Raw genomic sequence first — 13,938 nt, forward strand, 5'->3', positions numbered from 1 at the left:
TCTAAAATATATGAAGAATATGAATCTTTCTCAAATGATAAATGATCAAAGTATATGAATATTTTTCCAATGAAGAAAACAAAACAATTTCTACTCTTGTGACAAAATCATTATTGATTAGAAAAATGAAACTTAAAACAATCTTGAGATACCATTTTACATCTAACAGATTAAAATAATTTTTAAAAAAGTGACAAATGTTGGAAGGAATGTGGAAAAATTTGGAGGCTAAATCATTGTTCATGGAATTGTGAACTGACTCATTCTTTTCAGAGAACAGTCTGCAATTATGACCAAAAAGTTAATAAATTATATGCCTTTGACCAGACATAGCATTACTAGCTCTATTTAGAAAGATCATTAGGGACGAAGGAAAAGATCCTATTTCTTCCAAAATGTTTACTGCAACTTTATTTGTGGTGTCAAATAATTAGAAATTGCAGAGATGCCTATCAATAGAGGAATGACTGAATAAGTTGTAGTATATGACTGAAATGAATTACTACTGCAGAATAAAAAGTGATGATCTCAATGATTTTAGAAATACATGGGGGCAGCTAGGTGGCACAGTGGATAGAGCACAAGCCTTGGAATCAGGAGAACATCAGTTCAAATCTGCTCTCAATCTTAGACACTTAATAATTACCTAGCTGTGTAATCTTGGGCAAATCACTTAAGCCCATTGCCTTGCCAAAACCAAAAGAAAAAAAAAGAAGTACTTGGAATAACTTGCACAAAATAATGAAAAGTGAAATGAAAAGAACCAAGAAAACATTGTATGCAATAATAGCAATAGTTTTCAGACAGATTTTGAGTAAGTTATTTTGATTATTATAAGTACCCAAATTAAGTAAAAAGGACATATGGAGGAATACACCATATGTTATCTAGGGAAAGCACTGATAAATGAAAGTATGAATAAAATAATTTTATACAAAGACCTATATTTATATTACACATACACCTATCTGTGTCTATTGTTAGCTGCCTGGGGAGGAGGGAAAAAAAAGAAAAAAGAAATTTGCATAATTTCATTGTTATTTCATTATGTAAGGAATAGTAAAGTCGTACATAAAAGATTTTCAGTTTCAAATGAAATTATTTGCTTTATTATACTATGCTATGGGAATGCTTGTTTTATTCCAAAAACTAAAAGTAAAATAAAAGTATGCGAAAACTAAGCAGAATAAAGGGATCTGAGAACAGCTGCATCAGTACTGTGAAAGACAGTGAAGCGTGAAAAATCCAGAAGACTCGTAAAAATGTGTGAAAGAAGAATAGATAAACTTTTGAGTGGAAATGGAAGCATATTCGCTTTCAATGTTTCTTGCAATTCTTTTTTGAGTATCATGGCTAATATGGACATGTTATGCATAATAGCTAGGACTATTTTTGCCTTCTCCATGGGTGGGGGAAGCACTAGAGGGAGAAGAAGAACGTGGAAGTCAAAGTGAAAGAACAAACAAATCCCCAATGAACATAAGGTCACTGATCTGAGAAGAGAGGGTAGAAGAGCTCTAAGGCGTCCTTCAGCCTCTGACGTGGCTCTGGCGTCCGCCACTTCTAGAGGGCAGTTGGTGAAGAGACGCGCGCCCCACTCACCCGTCCGGACGCGGCTGCGGGCCCCGAAGCCCTCCCGTCCTCGGGGCGCCCCTCCTGGGGGCAGAGGGGGGAGAAGCGTTACAAGGAGACAGAGAGCGGGGGCTCCGCTGGAGGCGCCCCCGGGGCACAGAGGCCTCCTCCGCCGCGGCTCGCTCCGGGGAGACGGAGCAGGACCCGGGGGCCCCTCCCTACGGGGCGGGGCGGGGGAGGCCGGACGGGCCACGCGGCCCCGAGAAGGGGAATCCGACTCGACTCCGGCCGGCTCAGGCCGCGTCCGCCCGGACCCGGGTGCGGGCCGCCCCGAGACCCCCGGGAGCGCCCCCGGCCCGGCCCGGCTCGTGCCCCCGGCGCACGCTGCTCCCACTGCAGCCCTGCCTGCTCCGGCCCGCTTGGGGCAGCTGCTCACCAGGTCGCCGCTAGGCTCCGGAGAACACAGGGAGGATGCCACCAGCGAGAGGGCAGAGACCCAGAGGAACCGGAAATGTCGGGTTAGGAGGGATGTGCGACCCTCCCGCCTTGTGGGGAGCAAGGCCTGCTGGGAATTGTAGTTTGGAAGCAGAGGCACCTTCTGCGCATGCCTGCGGCTCAGCCTCTGTCTGGCCTGGCACGTGGCCCTGCCTCCCTGCCCGCCGCGCCCCCTCCGCTGCCCTCTTATCTGCCACTTGCTCTTCCCAGCCCGCTGGCCCCCGGGGCGTCCCGAGTGCTGGGGTCTCAGACCCGGAGGGGCCCTCGGGCTCCTCCAAACCTTAAGCATCCCCGCAGCCGGTCAGCAGCAGTCAGCACGTGCTAGTCCAGGGCTTCCGGTCTGCCGGGATCTTCACACAGAACATGAGACGCGGGAAACCTTGTCTCCTAGAGAACCAGGCGGGGGCGGGTCAGGGCGCATGCGCACATCCGGGACTTCGAGGGAGCTGCAGCCTTGGTGCAGGCTAGACCAGAACGCGGGAGGGGGGCGGGGGGGGGGCGGAGTCACGGAAGCCGGGCTGGGGAACATCCGGGAGAGAAGGGCCCGGGCCCCGGGGGGATCCGGGGACTGCGGGGACGAACCTGCGCAGGAGGCAGAGCCGGGGTTCCCCCGGGAGCCTGCCCCGGAAGCGGGCGCCCTCACTCGCTTACGTCAGCGGAAACCAAGGGAAGGGGCGTGTCCGGGGTCCCCGCCACGTGGGCCTGAGCCCCGCCCGGAAGTCTCCATGCACCCCAGGGAGACACTGGGGCCCCCCGGGGCTGAGTCTCCCCGGAGGGAGACTGCACTCTTCTGCCCCGCTCTTGTCCGGCCTGTAGCCCTGATGCCCGGGGGGGGCCTCCGCCGCCTCCCGGAACCGGGGAGCCTGGAGGAGTGTGCGGCCCCGCCCCCGCGCGGCCCCGCCCCCGCGCGGCCCCGCCCCCGCGCGGCCCCGCCCCCGCGCGGCCCCGCCCCCGCGCGGCCCCGCCCCCGCGCGGCCCCGCCCCCGCGCGGCCCCGCCCCCGCGCGGCCCCGCCCCCGCGCGGCCCCGCCCCCGCGCCTGACGTCAGCCCTGGTGCCCCGGGGCCACCCTTGGGCTCGCGAGAGGAGCGGGTGTGGCCGCGCAGGCGCTGCCGGGACACGGGCAGCCTCAGGAATGGCGGGAGACCGGGGAGCAGGAGCCTCCGTGTGGTTGTTCCGCCCCGTTCAGTTCTTCTGATCCAATTTGGAGATTTCTTTTTTTATTATTATTATTATATAACTATCTTGCTTCCCAATCGTACACGATAGAAGTTTCTGCTGTGCGGGGTACAGTCACCCCAAAGTAAATCCTCAGAGCCTGGATCCGAGCAAAAGACAGCTTCCTTGTTGCTTTTCTCAAGAAAAGCTCGAACAGCACAGCGGATCACACCACGCGGTGCATTTGAGTAAGGGTCGAGGGGCCCCTAACCTCAGGCTCCCAGCCCAGCCCACTCCCCTTCAACCCACGGCTGGCACTCGGGGTGTACGATCTACACCGGCAACATGTGGTGGGATCACCTAGAGGTCCTAACGTTTTTTATAATGTTTTTGACAGGTGTAAATGAAATTTATGGTCAAGATATAGGTCAGGATGCGCTTGCAAGTCAAAACGATCTTCTGGACAAACACGATATTGGGGTCCCAGGAATGCAAGGCTTCTAAGCATAAACAATCTTTTTAACTCTAAGAGGACTATACTTCACATTAACCCATTCACTACCAATTTTTTTTTTTGCAAGATTTTGGAATTTACAATTTTTCCCTTCCAACAGAAGGCAATCTGATAGTTTATACATTAGTTTTAGTGTTATGCATAGATCAAACCTGAATGTGTTAAGAGAAAATACATATCCTTAAGGATGAAAGAAAATATTCAAGATAGACAAATTATATAATAACATAAGTCAACTTTTTAAAAATTGAATCTAATAATCTTTGCTCTTCATTTAAACTCCACTTTTCTTTCTCTGAATATAAATGGTATTCTTCATCTCAGATCCCCTAAAGTTGTTCCTGATTATTGCATTAATGGACTGAGCAAGTCCATCAAGGCTGATCATCACCCCCATGTTGCTGTTAAGATGTACAATGTTCTCCTGGTTCTGCTCATCTCGCTCAACATCAATTATTGCAAATCTTTCCAAACTTCTCCGAAATCCCATCCCTCCTGATTTCTCATAGAATAATAGTGTTCCATAGCCTACAATTTGTTCAGCCATTCCCCAACTAAAGGACATCCCCTTAATTTCCAGTTTTTTGCTTCTACAGAGCTGCCATGAATATTTGCAAACATGTGAGGTTTTTACCCTATGACCTCTTCAGCATACAGGCCCAATGGTAGTATTGCTGGATCAAATTTGTATTGCCCCTTAGGCATAAATTCAATTTGGGGTTTTCTTGACGAAGATCCTGAAGTTGTTTGCCATTTCCTTCCCCAGCTCATTTTAGAGGTGAGGAAACTGAGCACTGGACAAGGTTAAATGACTTACCCTGTATCACAAAGTTAGGAAGTCTATAATGCCAAATTTACACTCGGGTTCTGTTGACTCTACTTTTAAGGACTCAGCCACATTGCTGTTCTCATAGGCTAAAAGAGTGCTTTTGTTGGACAAAATTCTTGTTACTATTTTCTTTTTTTTTAATTTTTTGAAACTTTTATTTTTTTAAGGCAATGGGGTTAAGAGTGACTTGCCCAAGGTCATACAGCTAAGCAATTATTAGAGTCTGAGGCAGGATTCCAGGGCCAGTGCTCTACCCACTACACCACCTAGGTGACCCTTTTAGTTTGTATTTTCAAATGCTATTAATGTGTTTTTATATTGCCTTCTCAGCCAAAAAAAAAAATTTGCCCTTCCCTATACAAAGAATCTGCCCTTACGATAAGGAATAAAGAGAGTGAAGACGGTATAAAAACTCTAATTGACACATTTAATGACTCAGACAGGATAAGTCATATTTCTTAATCATTACCTACTTTATCTAGAAGGAGAGAAAAAAGAATTCAGAAAGAAGGAACAGGTTGTCTTTCTTCTCTTGTTGAGAGAAAAAGCATATTTAGAGATATTGTAACTTTGAAATTTAGAGACCACTGGCCCTGGAGTCAAATGTGTTCAATGTGACCTCAGAGACTTAATAATTACCTAGTTATGTAACAGTAGGGCAAGTCACTTAACCCCATTGCCTTAAATAAATAAAATTTAAAAAAAAGAAAATTAGAGAGGCAAGATTCATTTTATAATACCATTCTTTCAGAAAACAGCCCAGACAAATTAAAAGAAAGTCAGATTTACAACATGTTTTATCTTAAAGGTGTTTTATACCACAACCTTGTTATTTAACTATAGATTTTTATTTTCAACCACATGGGGGAAATGAAAATGTCTTCTCACTTCTGGTCTCCTTTTCCAATATATGACAATCAGTCAAGTGAAAATTATAAAATATAAGAGTTTAGTTACTGTTAAGTGAAAAACATGTATTTCTTAATTGTTTTCCTAGGTCAGAGAATGTTTTTCTAAAAATTTTTGGGTTTTCTAAAAATCTGCTTAAAAAAACTTATCCAAAAAAAATTTGAAACCTATGACTATTGCAGCATTAAGTGGTTTCTTATAAATAACTCTTCCTTCACTACCCTTCATTTTTCTGAAGGAATGATGCATCTGTTTTTCCCCCTATAAACTTTTTCTTAATTCATGTGCATTTCATTACTGGATATATATTTGAATGTATGCTATAGGATATAAGAAAGTGTGTTTTTTTATTTAGGTATAAAAATTGTATTTAAAAAGTTATGTTTTTGTCAGAATGTAAAGTACTAGGCATTAGAATGATCTTAAATGTTATGAAAGAAAAGTGCTTAAGCTATAATTTTGATATATTCTTATTAAATTGATCAGAATCTTTTCTAATATTTGAAAATATATATTTTAACAGTAAGGAACAGGAGAGGAGGCAGAATACTTTGAATTTATAATATCTTTTACTTTAAAATCATAGTACAAAAAAATCAAATATCTTCTTGTACTCTAGATTTTGGGAAAGAAAATTTGAAATAATTCAGTGGGAAGATTCAGAGGTATCATCTCATGTAGTAAAATGCCATAGGGAAAAGTCAGGGGGACAAAAGGAGATAAAAGAAGCTTAGCAATAAAATGTACAGAGGGGAAGAGAAAAAAAAAATTCCAATCTAGTGGAAAAATGAATTTTGTCTGGACAGACTACAAACTCACCCTCAAAATCAGACTGAAAAAAAAAAAGAAATGTACAGACATAAAAGCAAGACCAGATAAAAAGCACTGTATGAGTATAGATAGTATGGTACTGAAAACCTTGTGTGAGGAATGTTAAAACTCAGAGTAAACTGAGTATGTAATGAAGACTGAAGATGACAAAAAAAGATGTTTTTTAAAGTCGTTAGGAAAAAAGTAAATCAAAGAAGTGAAAAATGATTACATGAAACAGTAAAATCTCAGTTTTTATTTTTATCTTCTATTCTCCCTAAAGGAGAATGATATTTGTAATTAAAATTATAGAAATGATTGAGAGTGGATAATGACATCCAGCTGCCACTGATTAATTCAAGTCACCTCACCCAGATGTGATTTCTCAGTGACTGTCAGAGATATTTGAAAGATCATGGCAAATGAGAGAAGTGCCACAAAAGTGAGTTAAGGCAATTCTAGACATTAGAGGTCAGTACCCCTCGCTGGGGCCGCGGCGCCGGCCTCCGGGGGAGCCCGCGCCAGTGGCCGGGCCTCGGGGACGCCCGGTGGGCGGCCCCGGCGACTTTGCCCAGGGGCACTGCGGGCGCTGAGCCAGGCCAGGGGAAATCAAGGGGACCAGCTAGTAGAAAATTTATAAGTTAGAAGTGGTCACAGTTCCCTCCCCTTCCCCAAAAGGCCCGCCCGTGAAAAGTTGCGCCCTTCAGGCTCAGCTTCCAGTCCACGAAGGGCCCAGCGTGGGATCTGGGGAGTTCGATGTCGCAGTAGTGGCTTCCTTCGGTCGTCTTTTGAGTGAAGAACTCATTGTTAAATTTCCATATGGCATGTTGAATGTCCATCCCAGTTATCTCCCGAGATGGCGAGGTCCTGCCCCTGTAGTCCATACAGTGCTTCATGGAGACACAGTTACTGGGGTAACAATTATGCAAATCAAACCTAAAAGGTTTGATGTAGGTCCAGTTATTAAACAAGAAGCAATTCCTGTACCACCTCAGTGTACTTCAAAGGAATTAGAAACAGTTTTATCAAGGTTGGGTGCCAACATGCTTATTTCAGTTTTGAGAAATTTACCTGAAAGTTTAAAAAGTAAAAGGCAGCAACCAACTGAAGGAGTAACATATGCTCCCAAAATCTCCGTGGCCATGAGTTGTGTAAAATGGGAGGAGCAAACTCCTGAGGGAATATTACGGCTTCGGCGGGCCATTGGCAGCATGATTCCACTGCAGACACTCTGGATGAATAGCACCATTAAACTATTGGATTTCGTGGAAGTTAATAGTCCAGGCCTTTCTGATCAGAAACAGTCTGTTCTTCCAGGAACAATAATATACAACAAACAATCATAAACACTGTTGGTTTGTTGCAAGGGAGACTGGATTGGCATACAGTCAATTATACTAAAAAAAAAAAACTTACAGCTGATGATTTCTACAATGGTTATTTGCACCTTTGGTTCCAGCAGAATTCCCAAGACCAGCTGAAGGACTGCAGATTTAGAACTCTCAACCTTAAAAGAAAAGTGGGAAAGAAACTAAATTGTTGCTATGCAACAGTGCACTGAGCATTTAGGGAAAAGATGGACAAAAATTTACCATCTGTGATTTAATAAATCTCATTTTTTAGAAATTACCACTTAATTTGCTGAAAGCAGCATCACTCCAAGATTATTTGCTACAGATTTTTAAAAAGGCAATAGTTTCCACTTTACAAAACAACTGACTACTTTAATGGCTAAGGTAATTTATTAATAAATGCATTTTTGTTCTATTAGGGAGTAAATAAAGTTGTATACTATTGCAAAAAAACCCCAAAAAACAAAAAGAGGTCAGTAACAATTGTGCAGAAAGGGATGGAATGAAGAGTCAACATGACCAGCAAGAACAAATTGTGTTGAATTAACTTCATTTTCTTTTTTTTAAGGCAAAATTGCTAAGCAAACCAAAAAAAAAAGAATGAGGATATAGTTTAAATTTTCAGCAAATATATGTCAAAGCATCTCATAATCTTGTGGAGAAAAGGGGAAAATATAGTTTAATTAATAACAATCAAATGGATTCAGAACTTATTGAATGATCTGAATCCAAAGAGGAGCTATTGCTGGGTTGCTGTCAATGTGATAGGATATTTCCCAGTGCAGTATCTGAGGACCTGTAGTAGCTCTGTACTATTTCACATTATGATTAATGACTTAAATCAAGACACAGAAAACATAATCATCAATTCTGTAGATGACACAAAGAAGATGATGACTCAGGATCCACAGTTTTCTCAGACTATAGCCCTAGGTTGAATCCAATGAGATGACATTCAAAAAGAAAAAAACTGGCACTCAGATATACAAATAGTCAACTTCATATATACATAAGATGAAGGAAGTACAGATCAATCACAGCTCTGTGAAAGACCTAGGGTTTTTAATAGGCTGCAAACTCACAATGAATCAGGAGTGGGATGTAGGAGCCAAAAAAGTGAAAGTAATTTTGATCTGCAGTAAGAGGGTCCAAGAATAAGGAGGTTGTCTCAATGTCCTGGTCAGAGCACATATGAAGAACGTATCTTCTAAGAAGGACATTGCTAAGCTGGAGACTATTCACAAGAAGGCAGTCCTGACTGCCTGAAATAAGAGGTTCAATCAGTTATCAGAGAGAGGATTGTTAGCCAAGGTGCAACATGATAACTTCAAGAATATGAAAGTCTGTCATGTAAAAAAAGAGATTAGACAGGGCAAAAGCAGCAGTGTGAATGGTACAAAATGGGAAATTTAGACTAATTTTCAAGAAGTCTTTCTAACAATTAGAGCTATCCAAAAGTTAGATAAGGTCATCTTTGGGGTGTTTGCCAGTAGGTATGAAAATAAATTCAACTTGGCCTCAGACACTGACTTAGTTATGTTACCCTATACAAGTCATTTAACTGTTTCCTTCAATTTCCTCATCTGTAAGAAGGAAATAACAAACCACTCCAGAATCTTTGCAAGAAAGTCCTAGATAAGGTCATAGAGAGTCAGATAAGTCTGAAATAAGTCAATAACAACAACAAAAAGTTAGACTAAGTTGCACTGAACAGTAGTGGATTTCCTCTTGATAGAGGTCTTCAAGCAGAGATCTCCATGCCAAGATCACTCCTCTATTTTTGCCCTTCTCTTTTTATAAAGAGAAATAATAAACAGGATACCTTGTTTTCCAGGGCTAAGGCTCAGAAAACAAGCTGTGGCTTAAGTTTGGCATAGCAGCAGTCCTTTGTGCTAATCTGGATGAACTCAGCTGCAGCTAAATCACTAAACTGGAGATTCTGAACTGGAGTAAGCATCACATCTTTGTTATGAAACCCTGCTATGACTGAAATTTTTGATCACTAAGCAAACTTGGCTCATTGTTGCTATCCTACCCCACTATTGCTGTTACATCTCAATTCTTGATTCTTTGTCTAGCCACAACTATTTATATCAAGGCTTAGCTTTTCTGCCTTGGGTCTCCTCAGTCTTAGAGTAGACCATGGCCCATGTGTCTAGTTTCTTTTCTCCTATAGAATAAGGAGGACGTTTAGCCAATTGCCTCTTGCTTAAAATTGCATGATGGTTGAAATATATTTTGCATGATGGTTGAAATATATTTTATTTGGAAAAATAATGTTTAATAGACAATGGAGTTATTTTGGGAATGCTTATGACACATTTAGGAGACAATGAATGATCTGTTTTGACTGAAGGTACAGTGGAGTCCCATGATAAATAAGGTGCTACACAAAACGTCCCAGACAATATTTTCTCCCCTGAAAAATGGATAGTCAATATCTTTTGACCCTGAAAAGATAAAAGGATTGGAAATTGAAGTGATCTTCTGTATCATTAACCATTAAGGGCAAAACATATCCTTTAGTCTGAATATTTTCCATGATGTGACAGGAGACATGTAAAAAGGAACATTCCCATGTCATGAGCCATAGAAGTAACACAGCAACTGGAAGGTCAGTTCCCCCCCATGGATCATGCTGATTTCTATGCTCCTTTCTCCCACTTCTGTCCTGTTTCAGAGCCCTTATTGATCATCCTGTCAATCTCTCAACCACAAGAATCTGCAATGAGCTGAGCACAGTATTGAGAGGAGGTCAATAGCTCTGGATCTCAGGTAAGAAAGGAAAATACACTATGACCATGTGATCACAATGTGATTTATTCTCATTTTTATATCATATAAAGTTCCTTAGTGAGCTTTGTTCTTATTTATTCATTAAAATTATTAATTTTATTAAAATTGTTAAATGCTCCCCTTTGACTGTACAATACTTAAGAGTCAAGTAATTACCTGGCCCACTGACTTTCCTTGAAAGTCATTGAGTTTAGGTAAAATTTTAGAAAGCCAGAAGAGAGATTGTGGTGACTCAATCTCCAATCTCCTTGTCTGTATCTCCAAAGAATCACCTTGTCCTGCAGGCAATGGAGAATAAGCACCAACTACTTTCATGGATACCTGCAGAATCCAGGAAAGGCCCCCAGGCTTCTCATCTGTAACACATCTAGCCTGTCCTCTAAGGTCACTGTCCATTTCCATGGCAGTTTGTCTGTTTTCTTCGTCACAACCAGCAAAGTGAAGACTAAAGACATTGCAATCTCCTACTGTCAGCAGTGGTGTCAATGTGCCTCCACAGTGCTCCAACACTGTACATAGACCTTCCCAGACAGTTTCAGCTCAGAGGAGCAGCTACATCTTCCAGGGTCCCCAGGAAAATGAAGTCAATGCTTTGTATTCTGTACTGAGCTCACGTATGGGAATCCTACATCCCACTAATGCACTCTTGTGGGAATTACAATCTAGTCTAACCATTCTGAAGAACAATTAGGAACAATGACCAAAAGGCTATAGCCTTTATAGAGATATATCTACATATTTTGATTCAGCAATACCATCATTGTATTTCCTCAAAACCTATCTGGCTCAGGGCTCTGTCTTTGTGACTTCTATTTCAATTGAGCAATTATAATCCCCATATTCTTCCAATTTATATCATGTCATCTTTTATGTATAAATCATATGCCCATTTTGAGCATATCTTAGTATATGATGTAAGATGTTCAATATTTAGTTTCTGCCAGACTTGCCAGTTTTCACAGCACTTTTTTTCCCCCAAATAATATTTAGGTAACACTAATCTCATTTACTGCTATTTATGTGTGTGTGCCTAATCTACTTCACTGCTCAATAACTATTTCATATTTGGTATCAAATTTATTTGATGATCACTTTATAACATAGTTTTCAATCTGATACTACCATACCTAACTATACATCACCTCTGCTCCCACTGTTTTCCTTGAAATTCTTGACCCTTTTGTTCCTCCAGATGATTTGTTTTTTTCTTCTACTTCTATAAGGCAGTTCCTTAGTATGGTATGCATTAAATAAGTAAATTAATTTAGGTAGCATCATAATTTTATTACACTTGATCAGTCTATCCACAAGCAATTAGTATTTCTCTAATTATTTAGATCTCTCTTATTTGAAAGTGCTTTGTATTTGAGCTCATTACAGTTTCGGGGAATGTCTTGGCAAACAGACTGCCAAGTATTTGAAGTTACTGCAGTTATTCTAAGTGGAATTTCCTTTCCTAGCACGTCCTTCTTGGTTTTGGTTTTCTTTTCTCATTGCATATGTTTATTCCTTCAATTTCTTTTTTATATCTTATTGCTAAAGCTACCATTTTCAAGTACAATATAGAATAGTAATGGCAATAATGGATATCATTGTTTCACTCTTGATCTTACTGAAAAGGCTTAGTTTATCCCCAGATAATACTTACTCTTGCATCAGAAAAATATAACTTAGTTTAAATAACATTCCATTTATTTCTTTACATTCTATTGTTTCAATAGTCAGACGTACTGTATTTTGTCAAAAGCTTTCTATATTAATTTCTTTAATTTTTAGAATTTCTAATTTGATATTTAATTGGGGATTTTTAATTTGTTCTTTATTTTTTTAGTTGCATATTTAGTTCATTGATATCCTCTTTCTCTAACTTATTCATGTAAGCATTCAAAGATAATATAGCCTGAGAGCTGCTTTGAGTGAATCCCATAGGTTTTGTTATGTTGGTTCATCATTGTCATTATCTAGGATAAAATGATCAATTCTTCCTATAATTTGTTTTTTGGTCCACTCATTCTTTAAAATGAGGTTACTCAATTTCCAATTTGTTCTGGGTCTATAATCTCCTTAGCCCAGTATTGCATATGACTTTTATTGCATTGTGATCTGAGAAAGATGTATTCACCATTTCTGCCTTTCTACAGTTGATCATTAGGTTTTTATGTCCTAGTACATGGTCAATTTTTGTATAAGTTCCATGTACTGCAGAGAAAAAGGTCTATTCTTTCTATCCCCATTCCATTTTGTTCATGGGTCTATCATATCTAGGTTTTCTAACAATCTATCTCCCTAATGAATATAGATGCAAAAATAGTTTTTTTAGGTTTTTGCAAGGCAAATGGAGTTAAGTGGCTTGCCCATGGCCACACAGCTAGGTAATTATTAAGTGTTTGAGACCAGATTTGAACCCAGGTACTCCTGACTCCAGGGCCGGTGCTTTATCCACTGCACCACCTAGCTGCCCCAGATGCAAAAATCTGAAATAAAATCTTAGCAAAACGATTACAAGTTATCACTAGGATAACACATTATGATCAAGTGGGATTTATCCCAGGAATGCAGGGTTGGTTCAATATTAGGAAAACTGTTAGTGTAATCAATTATATCAACAACAAACCTATCAGAAATTATATGATCATATCAATAGATGCTGAAAAAGCTTTTGATAAAATACAGCACCCATTCCTAGTAAAAACACTAGAGTGTAGAATAAATGGACTGTTCCTTATAATAATTAGCAGTATCTATCTGAAACTATCAACAAGCATTTTATTCAAAGGGGAGAGGCTAGAGACATTGCCAATAAGATCAGGAGTGAAACAAGGGTGCCCATTATCTCTACCACTATTCAATATCGTATTAGAAATGTTAGCTTCAGCAATTAGAGAAGAAAAAGAAAGTGAAGAAATTAGAATTGGGAAGGAAGAGACAAAACTCTCACTCTGCATATGACATGATGGTCTACCTACAGAATCCCAAGAAATCATCCAAAACACTACTGGAAACAATTAGCAATTTTAGCAAAGTTGCAGGTTATAAAATAAACCCTCATAAATCCTCAACTTTTCTATATATGTCTAGCAAGATACAGCAGGAAGATCTAGAAAGAGAAATCCTATTCATAGTAACCTCAAACAATATAAAATACCTGGGAGTCTATTTGCCTAGACAGACTCAGAAACTTTTTGAAAACAATTATAAGGGGCAGCTAGGTGGCACAGTGGATAGAGCACTGGCCCTGGAGTCAAGAGTACCACTTAACCCCACTGCCTTGCAAAGAAAAAAAACCTAAAAAAAATTATGAAACACTTCTCAACACAAATTAAAACAGATTTAAATAACTGGGCAAATATCAACTGCTCATGGATAGATAGAGCTAATATAATAAAAATGACAATTCTACCAAAACTAAACCACCTGTTTATTGCCCTACCAATCAAAATTCCAAAAAATTACTTTAATGAGTTAAAAAAAAGTTGTAAGTAAATTAACATGGAGAAATAAAAGT

The 13,938-nt window shown here is 40.5% G+C and overlaps 1 protein-coding gene and 1 pseudogene across 1 annotated transcript in view; one reads left to right on the forward strand and one right to left on the reverse strand.

Moving 5' to 3' along the window:
* The window catches only part of LOC141495669 (uncharacterized), a 61,293-nt gene extending 59,082 nt beyond the window's left edge, over window positions 1–2,211 (reverse strand). Inside the window, exon 1 of the mRNA XM_074197277.1 lies at window positions 2,009–2,211. The gene's annotated coding sequence lies outside the window, so the exon portion shown is untranslated. The remainder of the gene's footprint in view (window positions 1–2,008) is intronic.
* A 275-nt stretch (window positions 2,212–2,486) lies between these two features.
* LOC141501429 (methionyl-tRNA formyltransferase, mitochondrial pseudogene) lies at window positions 2,487–7,854 on the forward strand (annotated as a pseudogene).
* The last annotated feature ends 6,084 nt before the right edge of the window (window positions 7,855–13,938 follow it).

This window comes from Macrotis lagotis, chromosome 1 (genome assembly GCF_037893015.1).
Source record: "Macrotis lagotis isolate mMagLag1 chromosome 1, bilby.v1.9.chrom.fasta, whole genome shotgun sequence".
NCBI lineage: Eukaryota > Metazoa > Chordata > Mammalia > Peramelemorphia > Peramelidae > Macrotis > Macrotis lagotis.